Genomic DNA, 17206 nt, shown 5'->3' with positions numbered 1-17206 from the left:
CATTACTGCAACTATTAACCTTTAACTAACTTAACTTCCTAATGAACCTTTAACTTCATGACTCATCCAGGTGTGAGCTTGTCTACCGTCCTGTTTCCTTTCAACGTGGATTGTCGCTGTCAACAAAAATAAACTACGGTAAAGAATCCCAAGCTTCAGGGCCAACTGCCACCCAGAAAAAGACCCTGTCATGACTTTTTCTACCCCCCACCTCTCCCCGCCGCTCACTGATGAATGTTCAACGCCTCAGCCAACATGCCTCGCACAAAGCACTTTGCACAACAGACCCAAAGTCGGAGGCCTCATCTTCGGCCCGTCTTGACCTGCTTCCCTGGCCCTACCTTCCAACATCTGTACCCCCACCTCCCTTTCGCCGGCCCATGACTCATATCCCCAAAAGAGCCTACCCATAAAAGATATGCCCGCCAGCTTTCCTGAAATCATGACCCTAGACTGTCCTTTTTAGGTCGAAGGCCTAAAAGGCTGCGCTTGCGCAGACTTAGGCATGAGATTTAATGAGTTTTAGTAGCGAAGAAGGTCCGGCCTCCCTGCCCTCTCTCTCCTTCATTGGCTGGCTTCCTAAACGGAGGCCAGCCATTGGAGGAGAGATGCGTCACTTCAAACAAGCCCCGTCTTTTTCGGATTTGGGGGCGTCATTTTTGCTGTTCTTTAGCTCGTGACGTAGCCCGTCACTCAGGACAGCAAAACCACGCCCCCAAATCCGGAAAAAAATCGGAAGCTTTGGGCGCCATTTTTCTGCACAGTAAGATGAGGTAGGTCGCCTGTTCGTGGCTCCCTGTCGGCCGTGCTCCAGCCCTAGGAGTCACACTCCATCCCCAGGCATCCACTATGCCGAAATTGTTGATGATTGGCTGTTCCAGTGATTGTATTTCGGGTTCTTGGCTGAGGCTCCCTCGGCTCCCTCGCTTGTATCAGTGAAGGCCTTGACTTCCGTGTAAGTGGCAGGATGCCGAGGGGCCCGTGTGTTTGGGCCGCTTGCTCGCTTCAAGGGAGGGTGGTGTGTCCACTAATTGCAAGCATCAGACAGCTCCTTAACCTTGCTCGAGCCGAACGCCCCCGGAGTGGGGATTGGCCTCGCAGAGCAAAGGGGCTGATGAGCGGAACCGGGACAAAAGGCAGCTCCGAAGTCTAAAAACATCCAAGCAGCACCATCTCGGCACCGCACTGCACTGCGCTTGTATCAATCTATGCAAAGCGTCTCGTGCTGTCAATCGAGTGCCAAGCGCAACCACTCCATGCCAGACACCCCTCTTGTTGTTATTGTTTTTTCCTCTTGTGAATCCTGCTCCTGCGGCGCATACGCTCGGATCACTAGGACACCGCTTCACGATGACTTTTACTGTATATATATATATACGATTGAACATGTAATAGTTATGTGCTGTTATATCTGTTTATATGTACCTACTTTTGCCTGCTACATACGTCTGAAAAGCTACCCGTGTGTATAATATCTGTGTGTACGTAATTCATGATGTTTTTTAACTGCATGAAAATAGTGTATTTGTAAATCTTTAGATGTGCGTCACGTAGTGTGTGTTACCTTTTGTTTGGTTTTTTTTGGGTACTTTTTGTGCTTTTCTCCCGCCTCGCTGTTACAAATTGAAGGCTTTCTCTCAGGTATGCTCTTCAAAGCCCTGCTAAAACAAAACCCGAGAGGGAGGCGGCAGGGGCGCAAATCCTTCTATTCAGTACAGGCAAATTCAAGCTGAGGTGGGATCCGATTACAAAGCACTTCTCTGAATGTGCTGCCCTTCGCCCAGGACCAGTTGGACTAGTTGCAGCAGCTCGACAAAAAGGCGTTTAAAATCGCAATTTGTAAGCACGAGAGGGGGAGAGACCAGTATATTTTTTAAACCGATTTCCTTTCCTCTTAAACTGGCAGAGAATGAAGATGCCTTTCCTCCCCCCAAGTTATTCCTCTAGTTTTCGCTGTTTTGTGGTTCATTTTTAAAGCGGTGTTTTATGTTTTGCAATGGTGGAAAGGCCGCCGCAGTGGAGGTGCATTTTCAGTTTCTTGACTTTTATCTTCGAGCGAGGCTGGGAAGGTATGCTGTGGCTCGTGCTGTTGCCCAATATGGTGTCTTTTAATCTTTAATCAATGCAGCGGTTATAAACTTCTGGTCTCCGGGCCCATAAAACACGTTGTCTGTGGAGGGAGAGGGTGCAGTCCTGCTCGCCATGTAAACAATTTCTCTGCATTGTTGTGGTTTTTGTGCGTTTTTTCATTTTTGGTGGTATTGGGAATTTGGGGATATAAGGCAACGGACCTGTTTGTTTTTAGACGCTCAACTGCCTGGCTTGTCTCCAGCGGTCATCTGGGTGCCTGTTTGCTTTTCAGTGGTTTTTACTTGCCCTCCACCCCTCAATGGATTTTGGACTCTTTGTTTGGGGGACTCCCACCACGAACCGTTTTTCAGTGGGTTTACATTGTTAAAGAGCTGAGAAACAGGCTGCAGTGGACTATTGAAATAGAGTTTTATACAGCTGCATACAAGTCTACAAGACTATGTTTGTGTGGTATGTGGCCTATACAAAAGGTCAACACCACACACGAGCTGTCTTTCAGTAGGCCTCCGGGACACTGGCACTGTCAACAGGCATGCAACGCTCGAGGTTCTTGCGCCTCCACCACCACCACCAAGCACTTTGGACTTTCGCCATTATGTACTAAGATTTTTTCAAAATACTCCCATCCTAACAAATGCGAGACAGATGGAGAGTTCACATAGAGTACAAGCTTAGAGATGCACAGACGATTGAGGAAATGCCGGCAACATACACAAAGCCATATTCTGAGTGTATGTCTAAAGTGATATTTACATGTTCCGTTTATTAAGAAATCTATCATTTTATACAAATGATAAAAGTAAAGGGTGTCGATACCGAGGAATACTGGCAACGGGAGACTGAGGCAGAGCTCTTTAATAAAGGCCACCCTCACCCGATATTGCACCAATAGGCCGTAGCAGACTCCTTAATATAGTGCATCCTTGAATATTACATGTAAAATGTAAACTTCCCTCTTCGTGGGATACAGAGTGATTCACTGAAGGTTGTCATTCTTGTGAATTATGGGATTTGAATACAACTGTTTTTACATCACAGAATAAAAAAAAAGAGCCAATAGTGTTTTGTTTCACTTCTAACATTAGTTTGAAAAACATAATTTATTGCAATGTTGTTTTCACCAGTAATGAACACTTTTTTTTTTTTAGAAACATGAAATATCTTTATTTTTTTGTTTTAAAAATACGTGCTGTCTGCATTATGCCCCAATAATTCTACCTTAGAGGTTCTGCTTACATTTACCGACTGCTAATTTATCAATTATCATGTCACTAGTAGAACTCCATGTCATCATAGGACGAATGGCCTGTTGGTCATTCATATGCTGTCTGTGGCGCGGTCCTAGGCGCCTACCTAAACACCGAAAGGTAGAGCAGCAAGGGCCAACACTTCGTAAATCTCTAGTTTTCTCAACCTTTCTCCAGTCTCAAGTGTTATGTGAGACACAGTGAGTCCTCCCATGTATTAATTAGCAAGCAATATTTGCTTCGCCTTCTGTGTGGTGGGCACAGAGGCATTAATGCAGGCCGCCTTCTCTGGTGAGTGATGTAGGTTTGACATGCTCGTTGCCTCCTCTGGTAGGCTACACGGTATGTAGGCGCAGATGAACTTCTTTGTTCCATGGAATTGGGGACGATGCAGCAGTCTTCACTGGTGGGTCGCATGGGTCAGAAATGCTCCTCGTCTCCCTAGTACTTCTCTCTGCTAGCAGTTAAAATGTTAGAGATGCAAATAGTATTTTCTGATAGATGATTTGGCGTAGAGATGCAGGCTGTTTTCTGAGCGGAGGAAAGTCATTTAGAGATGCCGGTGGTCTTCTCTGGTAGGTGACAGATTTAGAGATGCAAATGGTCTTTTGTGGCGGCCAACATGGGTTAGAGATGCAGGCAGCGTCCTCTGGTGGTTACTGTGTTCATTTCCATGGCGACGAGCTGGGGGTTGGGATTTAATGAGTTTTAGTAGCGAAGAAGGTCCCGCCTCCCTGCCCTCCCTCTCCAGCCTGCCCTCCCTCTCCAGCCTGCCCTCCATCCTGCCCACCCTTTCCTCCTGCCCTCCCTCTCCATCTCTCTCTCCCTCCTGCCCTCTCTCTCCCTCCTGCCCTCTCTCTCCCTCCTGCCCTCTCTCTCTCCCTCCTGCCCTCTCTCCCTCCTGCCCTCTCTCTCCCTCCTGCCCTCTCTCTCCCTCCTGCCCTCTCTCTCCCTCCTGCCCTCCCTCTCCCTCCTGCCCTCCCACTCCCTCCTGCCCTCCCACTCCCTCCTGCCCTCCCACTCCCTCCTGCCCTCCCACTCCCTCCTGCCCTCCCACTCCCTCCTGCCCTCCCACTCCCTCCTGCCCTCCCACTCCCTCCTGCCCTCCCACTCCCTCCTGCCCTCCCACTCCCTCCTGCCCTCCCACTCCCTCCTGCCCTCACTCTCCTGCCTGCCCTCTCCCTCCTGCCCACCTTTCCTCCTGCCTGCCCTCTCCCTCCTGCCCACCCTTTACTCCTGCCCTCTCTCTCCCTCCTGCCCTCTCTCTCCCTCCTGCCCTCACTCTCCCTCCTGCCCTCACTCTCCATCCTGCCCTCACTCTCCATCCTGCCCTCACTCTCCATCCTGCCCTCACTCTCCATCCTGCCCTCACTCTCCATCCTGCCCTCACTCTCCATCCTGCCCTCACTCTCCATCCTGCCCTCTCTCTCCCTCCTGCCCTCTCTCTCCCTCCTGCCCTCTCTCTCCCTCCTGCCCTCACTCTCCCCTCCCTCTCCCCCCCCTCTGTCATCTCACTGTGTGTGTGTCTGTCTGTCTGTGTCAGCCTTCAGCTTCCTCAGCGCACACACCCAGACAGCCGCACCAAAGTACTTAGCAGGTCTTTAAAAGACCATTTACATGTTATTGAGGCTTTGTTGTAGCGCCCCTGCATCTCCACTCTGACCATCACCTCTCGCCCGGCCCCACAGAGCAGAGGCTTTGTCGTATTTCACCTCTTAGCGCCACCTAAAAGGTTAGGTTAATCTCAATATGTGAACCATGATTAGTGAGAACAATAAATAGATCTTAGAGCACTCACCCAGCCCCCTCTAAACATAGTGGTGTAACACAGGCCCCCACAGGCCCCGTGGTGCTGCGGCCCGCAAGCTGCAGGGGGCCCACTCAGCACAATACTCTGGCCTGCGAGCTCTGGTGTGCACACAACATAAAAGAAAATAGCTACTAGCTTTTTTTAAACATACTTTTATTGGTTTTATTCAGGTTATCATTACAATCGAGCATAGCATTATTATAGGTTTCACGAATCATCAACATAATACACAGTACACAGTTGGTCTTCCAATCTTACATTCAGTGACATATGACTTTTCCATTGTACTTGCTATAGTCAAACAGTTTATGTATGTATTTTATGTATGTATTTGGTGTATTTCAATGTAGCTTTCCAATATAGGATGGCTGTTTTGAGCAACAAGGGTATTTTAGAGACAGGCAAAAGCAGTCTGTGCTTGCTCCCATACCCCCTGGCTGTGCTTGCTTCCCCGCCCCCTGGCTGTGCTTGCTTCCCCGCCCCCTGGCTGTGCTTGCTTCCCCGCCCCCTGGCTGTGCTTGCTTCCCCGCCCCCTGGCTGTGCTTGCTCCCCCGTGTGTGTGTGTGTGTGTGTGTATGTGGCTCTGGGTATGTGTGTATGTGTGGCTCTGGGTATGTGTGTGTGTGTGGCTCTGGGTATGTGTGTGTGTGTGGCTCTGGGTATGTGTGTGTGTGTGGCTCTGGGTATGTGTGTGTGTGTGGCTCTGGGTATGTGTGTGTGTGTGGCTCTAGGTGTGTGTGTGTGTGTGTGTGGCTCTGGGTGTGTGTGTGTAAATGCAATAGGTCATGCATTTGCGAGCGATTAACCTATTGGCATTGCAAATGACAATGCCATTTATTTAACGAGTAAGCTATTGGCGGTGTAAATGACAATGACGTTTATTGAAGATTAAAAAAATAAAAAAAATGTCATGATCAATGCCAATAGCTCTACCTTTAATAATGCCGAGACCATTGCATTGTAAATGCTTGTTGATTAATGCCAGCATGAACTGAACTATTTCTTCCACCCTAGCCCAATCCTCTTGCCTCCTGCATGCCCCGCTAGCTAAGATGTCTGGCCAGACTTGAGCATACGCCTTCCTTGTAGATGCCCCCAACTAATCTACCACCAACTGGAGCATCCTCGGTCACCTACTGTTCAGAGTTCTTGAGGCATCTCGGTCCTGACTCTGTCCTCCTCCATGGCTAGCCCATGGAATCTCTCCCACTGTAAATGAAACAAAGCATCTCCAATGTCATTGTCCACACCAGGCACGCATTAACCTCTAAAGACAATGTCCTATTTCAAAAAATCCACTCTATTTTGGCCCAGGGCATCTCTGGCCAACTGTCTATTCACCTCCTGAACCGCGAAATGTTGTCAATTCGAAACATGACTATCCTGTACTCCTGTTGCTCCAACCATAAAGTCACTTCCACCATCAGAGGAAGAATTCCCACCCCTTTTCCATTCCAGTGGCCTTTCCTCTGTGCACCATTTGCCTGCCAGTACAGTCGAAAGTCAATTCCTCCTGCATCATCTGAAAATATCCGTGCATCCCAGTCCGTCTCCTTCAATGCCACCCGTGGCACTCTGTTGAATTATTCCGGAAAAAATTGCCACATCCTCAAATCTTACCTGCCGCTAGTCTTGCATGGTGATGTGGCAATGGCAAGCCACATTTGAGCATCCCCAGCCTCCTACAGAACACCCTCCCTGCTCTCTTCACCTTGCAGGCTAAGTTCAAATGCCCCAGTAGCACCTGTACCTTCTTCTTCATTACTTTGGCTTCAGCCAACATAGCATCCAAAAGCAGTTGCATCGTAAGTTTGTTTTCTTTTTTTTCTTAATCCTCTGGCAGGTGGACTTCCATTGCCCCTGAATCAATTTCAATACCTAGGAAAGACCGCAATGTGCTGGGTCCAACTGTCTTCTCCAGTGTTAAAGGCATACCCAGGTCCCCATGAGCTCCAGGAATCTTACCAGTAGCTGCTGGCAGTTCGTGGAACTGGGGTTACACACAAAAAGAAGTCGTCCAGATAGTGTATTACATGCTTGTGTCCTGTACACCAAGAGAAAAGCCACAGCAGGAATGTACTAAAGCACTCGGAGAGCACAAGATACGGGACATCCCATCAAGTGCACCATATCCACATAGCAGTGCCCTTCATAATGGATGCCCAAAAGCTAAAAATCGTCCGGGTGTACTGGCAACAAATGGAAAGCTGACATGATGTCGCTCTTAGCAGTTAGTGCCCCCACCCACTCTTTCCACCAAGGAGAGAGCCACGTCTACTGATTAATAGGACACAGACACCTGATCCTCTGGGATGAAGTAGTTAACTGAAGTCCCCTCCAGCTACAATAATTGCTGGATCAACCTGAATTGCCTTTTCTCTTTTTTCGGAACCACACCATTTGGGGACACAATCAGGTTTTTGATGGGTCATCATCAAGGGGGCCCCCCATCCTGCCCTTCGGTATCTCTTTCCTCAACTTTTCCCTCACCATCCTTGAGCACCGTCTCCCACCGCACACTAGCCACCAGACTCCACGATGCCGGCATCCAGGGAACAGTCCTAGACTGGATTCGATGTTTCCTCTCAGGCAGAACACAAAGAACCAGACTCCTTCCCTTCCTCTCTGAATCAACAGAGATCAGATGGGGGAGTGCCCCAGGGATCCTCCCTCAGCCCTACGCACCTCAATGTCTACAAGACCCCATCACAATCATTGTCAGAAAACAGACTCCGCATAGGCTCATATGCCGATGAGTGCTTAATTTGTGCCGGTGCTTTCAGGTGCTGAGCACCGGCACTTATTTCTGAGGGCCGGGTCTACGTAGGGGTGGACAGAATTAAACATTCATAAACATTCAGCAGGGTCATTCCAATTTGATGGGCGCCGAATGCTTCCAATCTAACCCAGTCTCCTCGGTTTTTGGGGCCTGTCTTGTTTTGGGCTCTTCTGCCAAGTCTTGCACGTGTTGTTACTTTTAATCAGGCTAGGGATGGGTCACAGAAACACAGGATCACCGAGGCAGGAGGAGTGGCAGCACCCATGCTTTGCGTGCAGAGCACAAACATCTAGACCAGCCGAGCGGCTGAGGCCATGCACTGGAAGGGCCAACAACAATCATACAAGTAGCACAAGAGTGAAATAACAGACACCCGAGAACCATGCACACCAGATGTATACATGTGCGACGGCAGAACCAGTTGCTCTACCCACAGGCTGGGCAGTGAGTTCCTGCAGTGCCTCAAAAGCTCTGCTCTCCATTCACCCAAAGGCTGCTGCCACCTGACCTTATTCAGCACAGATCCCAAACACCAGCAGGTCTGAGATTCTTTTATTTACATGCGCCTGGAGAGAGGATGCAGTGAGAAGAGAACAGCAGAGAATAGAAACTGAAACCGTTATGCACAACTGTTCACTCGCACCTGGCATTAAATGCTGCACACTTTGGCATGCGCCTCTGCATGGAAGTCATTCTTGCCGGGCCAGGGTCACTCCTGTAAAGCGCTCAAATACCTTCAGTCGAGACAGCGCTAAATAAATCTGCAGGGAAAAAAACGTGATGCAGGTTTTGGGCGTGAATCCCTTATTTCCACTTCCCCCTCCCATCCTCCAAAACATGCCCAGGGTTCTTCTGAGATTCTACAGCCTGCTTCTCAGGAGCTGTACAATCCTGGGTACCATTTTATGCCAGGTGTGATGTCACTTTCATTGCACAAGTTTGAAGCTGTACCGGCAAATATATAATTCTCATATGGCTATATTTTTTGAATGGCAGGCTGTGTTAATAGTGTTTATGTGGTGATATTTATTGGTGGTAAATGCGCAATGGGAGCGTCTAACAGCCATGTCAGTGTGCTGCGCGTTGAGATGGGCTTTCTTTCTTGTTTTCATGACAGTCACGCAGAGGGCCTACACAATCTTTACATGGCTGCTGGGCTGTCTTTAGCCCAGTGTAGAAGGTGCCCAAGGAGGGCATATGCCACGCAGGAGTATGAGCTACTATTAGAATCAAAACGTTAAAAATCCGTGAGACTTAGCTACTGAGACGTAGTGTAGGCTACAATTCTTTCAACTTTTGGAAGGGTGAGCTCAAAAACCCAGGGAAGTTATAGAAACAATGAAACACTTCAGATAGGTGGCTAAGGGAGATGGTATTTCCATTAGCCTAAAATTATTTTAGGCACTGTTGAGAAAATAACAGGAAAGTCAGCAATTTCCAAGTTATATGAAGGAGAGAGTGCCTTGATGCAGGGTCTGGTTAGTCAGTTGAGTAATGATTTCATTGCATCGATCTGTGTTTGGCCTCACAGTCCTAAGTTCAAAACCTGGCAAGGCCATGGAGGCTTTCATCCTCAAAATCAACAATATGAGTATTCTTGAGCTGGAAACACAGGACTGACCGTGCGTTGAACAAAATACGCATTATGAACTGGATGCAAGCATGCAGAAGAACAGTGAGGAACAGAAGCAAGACAAGGTGGACATCATGGATGATAGCAGGGGCATAGTGACTATTGGTGCAGTGGGTGCAATGTACCTGAGCCCAGAGGTGGGAGGGGCCCAGTCTGGCCTGCACCAAATGATGACATTTCAGAGGGTGCCTGTGCCCAGGATGTGCAGTCCTGGTCTCATCAGTGGCCCCTAATGCTGCAGCTCAGTCTAGGAACCTACACAGCACTGGTGAAAAAATGTTGGAAGGCCTTGCCGAGCTCAGCTCTTCTGAGGCACCTCATGCCTGCTTCCAGCTCTTACCCAACGGCCACAGCACAATAAACCCACACAGGTATTCTGCTAATTCCAAAGCATCAGCGCATCCCCAGGTCCCTCCAGTGCTGCTCTCTCCTAATCCGTAGTTCTCACTGGCTGGGCAGTGGCCCTCCACTCATAGCTCTGCTGTGCCACCTCTTCCTCGGGCCTTTAACTGACACTTTTATCTTTTAGCAGGAGTACCAATTGTGATGCCACAAAACCTATTTTGATGGCATAGAACCATAACACAGTAAACCAATTGCTATTGTGTGTCTTGGACAGCACAGTTATGCATTGGCTAGACAGGCCAAGAATGATTCAGCCCTGTCACCCCTCAACTTTACATAATGAATTACTTTATAGGTAATACAGCAAAGGTATACACTTTTCTTGCTCTCCCTCTGTATCTGCTTTTCTTTCTCCTCTTCACATCTCACTCCCTCCCTTCTCGTCATTCTTCCTCCACTATCTGCCCGTTGTCCATCTTTCACCTTCCTCTCTTTCCCTTCCACTTTCCTTTCACATATTCCCAGCTGTCTGCCTTCCTTCCTTTTCCTATCTCCTCGTTCCACTTTTCATTCTCATGGTGTTCAAATTCAGTCCTGCACTCTCAATCTCGGCATCTCTGCTTTCCGCTTCTCTTCACATTCTTCGTCTACTGTATCTATCTGTGCCTTCAGACCTCTCCTCCTTCCTCACTCACTCTTTTATGCTTTTCCTTCTCGAGCATATATTTATATGCACTCCAGGAATCTTTGTTTGATGACAAGCTCATGAATTTAAATCTTGATGTGGTCACTCCTGTCTTCTTAGGTCGAGGACTGCGTCGCACTGCGTCAGCAGTGGGCAGAGCTCCGAGATTTTATGTTTCTTAGTAAGGGGGCTTGAACCCGCCTCTCTTCTCCATTGGCTGGCTTCCTAAACGGAGGCCAGCCATTGGAGGAGAGGGGCGTCACTCGGTTCAAGCCCCGTCTTTTTCGGATTCGGGGGTGTTTTTTTAAGCATCTTTCTTGTTTTCTTTCTCTCCTTTGGCTGGAATTTTACCCTCCAGCCAATGGGAAGAGGAGAAAAAGAAAAAACGCCCCCGAATGCGAAAAGGAGGCTGCGTTTCTCCGAGGCATTTCTGCCTCGCCTGGGAGAAACGTGGTCGTGTGGAGCGCTCCTCTCTTAATTCCAATTCCATTTCTACCTACATCCATGTCCTAGCCCCTGTCTGCCCTAAAGTTCTGACTAGCCGCGCACAGCTGTGTCTTTAGCACTTGCTCTTCAAAGTCTGGTCTTTCCCTCTCCAGAGCAGCCTCCTTCCAATTTCCGGTCTTCCTTCTTTCCATTCCCGACATAAATCTCTACTATTCCTTCCCGCTTCGTTTCCACAGTCCCCGGTACTCTATGCTTCTCGCTCCCCATTTCTGGAGCCTCCCTTTCCTCAGTCTACTCTCCTTGGTAGCTCTTTTCCTCGGCGGCCTACTCCTAGCACTCTCTTCCGACTGCCCTCCCTTTCTTGCCCTCGCACCCCTCCCTCTCTTCCGACTGCCCTCCCTTTCTTGCCCTCGCACCCCTCCCTCTCTCGCGGGCACTCCCTGTCTCTCCCTCAATGTCCTGTTGTCTTTGTCTTACACACACAGATCCCATTCTCCCGGGTGATGTCACTTCCTCTGAGCGCAGGGTGGTGGGTGCTGGGGGGAATCACGACCCTGCTGAGCTCAGAGCCGGCGCCCTGCGGGCCCCCAGTGCAGAAGATGCCTCCCCAGGTAGGGCGGTCCTTGGGATGTAGGCATCCTGAGGAGTGGCGGAGGGCGGGCAGCACCCAACCGGCACCCGAGAAGCTGGTACTCCAAGGAGACTGAGGAGCAAGACTGGGGATGTGACCGTAGGAGACCTCACTTCACCCTGAATCCACTTTAAGCACCAAGACCCTGAACCCTTAGAACGCTCCATCAGGAGGGACACCCCATCAGACCACCGAGAGACTGCCCTGTCTCTGAAATGCACCAGTCTGCATGGGAGAAATCAATGATGGATCATCACAGAGAGACACCCATCCACCCTGAGTGATACTCTTTCAGTGAATGATAGCTGTCATGCCCTAACGAGCGTCTTCCCACCCCTCCTTTCTTGAGAAACAGGTCCCTCGTCGTGAGACATCTCCATCACTGAGACATGCCCCTTTTTCCCGAGAATGCACCACTCTCCCCTGTGACGGGTCACTGAGGCACTTACATAACTGAGTACCTCTCTCATTCTCCACCCACACCCCACCTTCTTCCTCTAGGATACATGAAATCGTTGATATTATGTCCTCATTGGCCTACCTTCAGCCCCTAGAGGCCCCCCTCAAGCCCAAGAGCCGCCCCTGCACCTGTTGAGAGCCCCCCTGCTCCCCTTCAACCCTAGAGGACCCCAACCATCAACCGTGACTGAGAGGCCCCCATCATGAGCCATCTCCTCCGGGAGACACCTTCATCACCGAGAAACAGGCGTGCCACAACAAGACACTGCCCCTTCTGAGAGACAGCTGCATTACTGGAAAACGACTTCCATTTTCTAGATACTACTGCCATTGAAAGACAACTTTGTCCATAGCTGAGAGACACTGATTTCGCATAACTTTGACACCTTATTTAGAAAGAGGTACCTGGACCCAAAAAGAAATGCCACCACACAGTGATACATTGAGAGACCTTTTTTTTAACCTTGAGATAGGTGTGAACCCGAGAGACATTAAGCCCTGAATCTCTCCTTACCTGAACCATAACAGAATGCCTACATTCTTGTCCTTATGTACCCTTGAGATAATTGGCTCAGATACTGCGAGACTCCACCCTTCACGAAGAGACACCACCCAACCAATCCCACCTTCATCGCTTAAACAACTCAAACACGGATATCTGCCTCACCTATATTAAAAGACAAATCTCACTCACGAAGACCTATCTTAGCGATACATTAATGAACTCCTAAATTCTAGTGAGCCATGAGACACCCTCCCCCATTCTTTATTCCTGGGTATGTAACGCCTTAGAGGAAATCTAAAGGGCTGTAAAGCAGCGAGGATAGATAATGAGCTTAGAATATTCACAACATATGCTGATCAGAAAGTTAAAGACTGAAACAGTGGGGTGGAAAAATGTAGCACACGAGAAGAAAAGATTAAATACCTTCTCACCTGTTTTTTTTTCCAAATGAATGTTATCCAATGTGTGAGAGATTTTACAAAGATTTAATTGAAAGTCACCGCTATTAATATTCTGCTCCATAAGAGAATAAGGAGACTCAATGGGTTAATCAAACTGAAGAAAGCCTGGTTCTGAGGTGGAATTTGCCTATAACTACTTAAAGAGTATAGTGTGGTTTCGGTGAGAGCCCGCCACATAATAGGCAGATATGGTATGATTATATTAGAAAGGGAGACTATAAGAAACTTTAAACCAAGAACGAGTGTTATATTGCAATATCCGTATATGGTTAGTGTACGATCTGCTATTAGTATGGCTTGTAGCCCGTTTGGCAGTCAGACCACTTTCCTCATGTTTCCGGGCTTATGATCGCAGACCAGACCTTGACTCCGCTTGTGATACAGTATCATATGCTCTCTGTTTTGATCATATTCTCGGTTAGACACTAGCTTCCTTAGAGGGGGCCAGATCTATTGCTCATGCCCTCCGCCTTGGGGTTCACCAGAACCTCTGCTGAATGGGCTAGATGACAGACAAATCGGACAAATACAGTGTTGTCTGCTTAAAATGTTCACATCTGACTTCATATGCATAGTGTGAAAATATATATATATATATATATATATATATATATATATATATATATATATATATAGAGAGAGATATGTAGATACACACACGTACAAAGTCATTTTAAACATTTTGAGTAAATATGTACACATGGAACATTCCAACCGGTGCACAGGAAGCAGACCCTGTTGGTGTCTCGGATAGAGCCCTTTGCAACTCACCTACTCAGCCACTGAATCATAAAAGCCACAGTAAAAAACTTAGCACCGGCCCAAAGAAAGCCCCGAAAAGAGTCAACAAACGGAAAAAAGAGCCAAAAAATCCCTTGCAGGTTAGTGGGCCTGCCATAGCAAATACTATAGAGTCTACAGTACGGGACTTGATGGAGGAATTTTTCACTTCTAGGTTCGAGGCGAGACTAACTAGTATCGCTAAGGATATTGTTGATACCCTGAACACTTGTGTTGCTACCCTTCTAGAAAAATGTGAGCGGATTAACACTGTTTTAAATTTGCATAATTGTGTCGCAGGCCGGATCATATACCTGGGCCACCTTTATGCCCCGCGAACCTAGCCACAGAGTAATTGGGGGGTCAAACTGAAGGGTATAGGGCTAGACGTCCCCTGCTGGGTGAAAAAACAAGGCAGGGACACAGCTTGCTTGGGGGGCATGTTGCCCAAAATGGGGTTGCGGATCCAGACAGTAACCAAACTAGAAATTTGGAGCAGCGATGTAAGTCAGTCCCATCTAGGTCTCGGGGTTAGAATTGGATCATCAAACTAGGGAAAGAACTGTCATGCAACCAAGTATTAATCTACCCCCTGAAGCTGCCCCATTGGTGGTAGTTCTAGTAAGGATTCCCCCGTTAGCGGAGGGAGAAAGTGAATCTACAGAGGCCCTGTCAGCTACTACTAAAAATGGTGTAATCAAAATTGCTCTGGTGGCACCGAAATATAATTATAATGGCAAGGCGGATTGGTTGGCTAGGGAGTACCCAAAAGAGTATTGAAGGGGAGTGAGAAGGGTAAAATCAGGGCATTACCCTCTGGCTATTTTTACCCCCCCCCCCCCCCCCCCCCCCAAAAGAAGGGTTAATGTTTACTCTAGACTACCCCCCAGCCGTGGAAATACTCGTGGAAGTACTGCCATACCAAAATAGCATAACTAGGGAACATCGTCTTGACAGTGATAGGGTGGGTCTCAACCACTTGCCCCAAGCAGTGTGTACCCAGGTAACTATGAGAAATGACACTTTAATATGCTCAAACAGGTTTGCACCTTTGTCCCGGCTAAACGAAAATGACTGACTAAGCTCCTTTCAGGAGATACTACGTCCCCCTGCTTTTGAAGCTGAACCCACTATTGAGGTAGACATTAAATATAGATTAATGAGCTGGAATATTGCAGGGTTGCGGTCAAAAAGGCATGATCAAAATTGGCTTAAGTGTACTGCAGCTTGTGATGTTGTCGCACTTCAAGAGACCTGGGAAAAGGACACCAATTTTTGGGTGGATGGTTTTAAGTCCTATTTTCAGCCAGCCCGCCCTACCCCCACTGGGAGAGCCAATGGGGGGTTGATGCTACTCATATCAGTGGGATTAAAGGGTGTAGTATCAATTTTAGACTCAGCCTCCCCAAACGGTCTAATAGCGGAGGTCACTACCTCGAATAGTTTTAAAACTCTGATAATTAATTTTTATAATTCTGAGGATAGTGAACATCGTAATGAACATCTTTGCTATTTGACATGGTTTTTAGAAACATATAGAGCACAGCAAACCACTTTTGTGTATATGATTCTTTTGGGTGATTTTAATATTCATTTATGTAATTTTAACTGCAGAATTAAGGAAAATCATGGTCCTACCCATGCATCGCAAGCCCATTGTGTACATACACTAAAGGGGAAGGCTCTGGAAGAGCTTTTGGCATATGGTGACCTTTATGAACCAAGCTTCTTTGATAACAAGGAGAGGGTCGCAACATTCAAGGGTAGAGAAACTGAGACGATTATTGATTTTATATTTGTATCTCCTGCTTTATTAGGATATGTATGTTTTTTTATAATGCTATACACTCCCCGTTCAGCGATCACAACTCGGTGATATTAGTACTGGATAACGCTTTGACCATATAGATTTCACAGTAAATAGTAAGGGCCCCAGTAATATTAGAACCCGAGACCAAGGGAGGAGGCTAAAATGGGCTAAAATAGTCCCGGAAACTTTTTTGGATAGCCTGAGCTCAAAGGTCAATGATGAAATTTTAAAATGCATCGATAGCTCTACCTTGTAAGGGGATACTATTGTAGCCTTTGAATCAATCTGTGAGCAGGTTGCTCTAGAATTAACCGTCACCCCCAGGACCAAAATTAATCACGTTAAAAGATGGTTTGATTCAAAATGTACGAGAGCCCATCAAAATGTAATAAAATCGCTGAAAACAAAACCAAGGGATAAAGCCCTGATAGCCAGGTATAGAAAAGAATATAAACAAATTTTACTAAACCGTAAAAATTAAATTAAATCAGAGGCTTGGGAAAGTTTGATGACAAAGGAAGCTTTTTAAAGGACAGTTCAAAGTTTTGGTCAATTTTAAATAGCCCGCTACTCTCAGGGAAGGAGAATGGTTTATTAGAAATTAACATCACAGAAGAGGAGTGGTTGACTCACTTTGAAAGTGTCTACGCAAGTTATAAGATATTTGATCCATTTATAGCTCCCACTAGCAGCTCCCCTTATCCTACATTAGTGTTCAATGTTGAGGATGTGGAGCGAGCAATAAATGACTCTTCAAGTAACAAGGCCCCATGCCCGGACGGCGATCCGGACGATCTTTATAAAAGTAACCTCAAATTATGGGCAAAAATGTTAACAAATGTTTTTAATTCTTCTGTTAGTTATGTGTTCCCCGCTTCTTGGGTCCACTCTTCTATCATTCCCGTCTTCAAAAAAGGGCAGAGAGGAGATCCGAGATGTTACAGTTCCATCTCTTTAATAGATTCCTCAGTTAAAATTCTGGGTAAAGTTATTTTGTCCAAGGAGTCAAGAGTGGGTAACAGAAAACAGTATCCTGTCTGACCTCCAATATGGATTTAGATCCGGCAGAAGTACCGTCGATCATTGCCTTATTTTGTATTTATTAATCAATAAATACACTGTAGTATCCAAGGGATCTATTTATTTAGGCTTCATGGATTTATCCACATCGTTTGATTTGGTAAACGGATCAACGCTGTGGACCCTTTTACTAGACTTGGGGATTAATCCCTGCCTGGTCTTTTTCCTAGCAGATCTCCATCGGAATCTGTTAGCGTCCGTTAGGATATCGCATGAGGGTACCTGCAGAAGACACTTTAAATCTGGTAGAGGGGTCAGACAAGGGTGCATTCTGGCCCCTCTACTTTTTACTCTGTATATTAACGCTATTGATAAATCCCTGGACACTGCTACCATGGACGCTCCGCGTATAGGTGACAGTTCCATCCCGGTTATCCTATACGCGGACAATGCGGTCCTATTAGCCCGCACCGCAATAGGTCTGCAGAGACTATTGAACTCCT

At 47.3% G+C, this 17206-nt stretch overlaps 1 protein-coding gene across 1 annotated transcript in view; it reads left to right on the top strand.

Moving 5' to 3' along the window:
• LOC147727656 (N-acetylneuraminate-9-phosphate synthase-like) overlaps positions 1–17206 on the top strand; it is a 208303-nt gene that overhangs the window by 30558 nt on the left and 160539 nt on the right. The window lies entirely within an intron of this gene.

Source organism: Lissotriton vulgaris, chromosome 3_1 (assembly GCF_964263255.1).
Source record: "Lissotriton vulgaris chromosome 3_1, aLisVul1.2, whole genome shotgun sequence".
Lineage (NCBI taxonomy): Eukaryota > Metazoa > Chordata > Amphibia > Caudata > Salamandridae > Lissotriton > Lissotriton vulgaris.
Note: the sequence above shows the minus strand (reverse complement) of the source record. Positions and strands in the feature narration are given on the sequence as shown.